Here is a 3216-nt window from a genome sequence, read left to right as displayed (position 1 = left end):
AGGATTTAACAGGAGAGTAGTTTGAATGTTGAAGGGTTTGATAGGAGATATTTCTTCTAATTTATTGATTACAACTTCTCTTATAGTAACTATTCATACAGCTGCTTTTACCTACTTACATAGAAAATAAATGTTTTCATACAGTTGGCAATTCTAGGAGATCCTAAATTCAGTAAATAACAAATAAAGAATTTATGTTACTTCTAGTGTTACTACTATTGTTACTTTAACTACTACTTTAAATGAAGCTAGTATTTTGGGCAGTATGTAGCCTGGCATTGGTGACTACTGTCTAAAAATGCCTGTTGCCTATCTGTCTCTGGTTTCCATGTGTTTTAAGTCAGGGAACCAGAGCAAGCCCGTAGTAAGTGAAGGTAGAGCTCCTAATTTGCCTACATACTTTTGGTGAATAACTTAGAATGTAGTAAATCACCAGAGCAGAAAACAAACAGGCAACTAGCATTATAAGAAGGAGGTCAACAAATGTAAAATACATACAACGTTAAAGTTAGGGTAGACCAGCTATTTCTCTCTTTGATCTACTGTTGCTTTTAACCTCTTTGCGCTGAGCACACGCAAATATGCAGCCTCTCGGCGACCGGGTCTTGGCACAGAGTGGCAGAATATTTGCATTCAATAGCCATGATAGGGCTGGGCAGAGAGCTCGTGCCCTGTGCACTTCCAGCAGCTAACAGAAGCTCCTGTTCGCTGCTTGCGATCGGGTGCTTGCCGATCATGTGACCACTGTGATAGCCAATCATGATGGTCACATGCCCATAAGCTCCACCTCCCAACATTCCAAAGCCATTAAAGGACTGGCTATATAGGGTTAAAAAGGTTGTAAACCTTTGAAATAAAAATGAACAAAGCATATCCTTCTATAGTGTACTTACCTCTATCCAACAACCTAGTGTGATTTCTGTCTCTTCTTCCAATCCTGTGCTATCTCAGTGAATCATTTCAGACAGTCTATGCTGACACCAGACAATCCTGAGAGACCCCCCCCCCCCCAGCTATGCATGTTTCCCAATGAGCTTGTTTAGAGGTGGGGTTGTGCCCGTTCCCTCCACTCAAGTCTCATATAACACTCATCTCTCTGCTCTATACTGTGCAGTGTAGAACATCAGATTCCCACCCCCTGCCTTCTGAAGCTCAGAAATGTTGTTTAAATTCTGGACTTTGAACAGATGTAGAAGAGAGAGGGCAGGTAGATAAACAGGTACAACTTATGCAGGTGGACTTGTTTCATCTCTATGTATCATCTGAAGCTGGTCACTTCATTGGGTATATGTAAGGGTTTGCAATCACTTTCAGTAGTAGTGCATATATAATCTAAAAAGATTTCATAATCACATAAAAATCAATAGTACTACAGCGGGAGTTGCAATAAAAACTGTAAAAACAACAACAATAACCATTATCATAATTATCTATTTAATTATTGTTATATATTTTAATGAAGACTATTTTCAAGTTTGCACTCGTGTTTCCTGTAAAATCAAGCAAGTATTCAGGGGGGACTGGTTTGCATATTATATTTTTTTGCATGCTGGGAAATATGTTATATAGATGTGTAGATTACACAAATGGGAATCTGTCAAAATAAATACCAAACGTGTGATTTGTTAATTAATAGAATATTACTATATTGTCTGCTGAGTGGCAGTCAAAAAGAAAGAGTGAAAGTATTATCTTTGATATTCTAATAAAGAGGTGTGGATTTGCATCACAGAGCCTGCACTAGAGACTCGAGCAAGAAAATTAACTATCTACTGTATCTTCCTTTAAAATGGAACGAAATTCCAAAAAAACGGCAATAGACAAAAATTGTAGAACTAAGATATATTGTGTGTTTATCTAAATGATTAAACACAATGGGGTTGATTTATTAAAACTGGAGAGTGCAAAATCTGGTGCATCTATGCACAGAAACCAATCAGATTCCATTTTTTTTTTTTGTCAAAGCTTTATTGAACAAGCTGAAGTTAGAAGCTGAATAGCTGCCAAGCACAGCTGCACCAGATTTTGCACTCTTCCGTTTTAGTAAATCGAAAAGGCTTGGAACATGCAAATTAAAAATGTTTTAATATATAATATTAAATAATAATCCGACCATGTGTGGGCTCCATCAGACTGTTTCCGTTGGAATATCCGACCGACAAAGTTTTAGAGCTGGGCTATAAAATTTTCCGACAACATGATCCGATCAGACTTTGTCCGATCATGTGTAGAGAATTCCGATCGGACCAAGTGCCACGCATGCTCAGATCAAATTCCTAGACCAAAGCTATTGGCTACTAGCCTGAACGTAGTCCCATCGTAACGAAATAACGTCATCACGTTCCGAACGATCGGATTTTCCGACAACTTTGTCCGACCGTGTGTATGCAACACCAGTTTCGGACAAAATCCGTCGGACAAAATCTGATGGATTTGGTTGTCGGAATGTCCGACCGTGTGTACAAGGGCTTACTCCTAACTAAGCCCCCCTCCGACCCAACACACGCCAGACCTACTTTCAGACTTTCAGTTTATACCAATGAATACATTCCCGGTATACAGGGGCGGACTGACCACTCGGGCACTGCCGAGGGCCCCATGCCACTAAGGGGCCCCATCAGGGTTGCCAGCCTCAATAAAACCAGGGACAGTATGTAAAAATCTGTGTTTTTTTAAGAAAATCCCAAGATTATAGCTGACCCGTCTCTCCAGTACCTTTTCAGTGTGTGTATGTGTATTCTGTGTGTGTATATTGTGTGTCTGTGTGTGTATACTGTATATGTGTGTGTATACTGTGTGGCCCCATAATCTATTGCTTGGGGGCCCCATAATTTCCTATTGCCCAGGGGCCCCATAATCTCCTAATGCCCGGGGGCCCCATAATCTAATATTGCCTGGGGGCCCCATGAGTTGTCAGTCCGCCCCTGCCGGTACATCTACATCTGTGCAAAGCTCACAGTTTGTTTTCTTTAACCACAGCCAAAGTAGAAAAGGCTGCCCTGAGCCAGCATGCTATGGAGAAGAACCCTTGCTTTCTATGTGGAAGAAGTGGTCTCTCTGTAGAGATCTGACAAGCCTTTTTCTGATTCTGAGCTTTCTAATCAGTAGCAGGGAGCATGAGCTTTATTGACTGTAGGACCATAGGTATGACTCAGCAGGAGATGTGCCAGACCTCTGAAGGGAGACTGCTGCTTCCATTAAGGGAGCATGGGTCCT

This window comes from Lithobates pipiens, unplaced genomic scaffold (genome assembly GCF_037356315.1).
Source record: "Lithobates pipiens isolate NorthernLeopardFrog02 unplaced genomic scaffold, aLitPip1_a1.2 Scaffold_7, whole genome shotgun sequence".
In the NCBI taxonomy this organism is placed as follows: Eukaryota; Metazoa; Chordata; class Amphibia; order Anura; family Ranidae; genus Lithobates; species Lithobates pipiens.
This window is presented reverse-complemented; position numbering follows the sequence as displayed.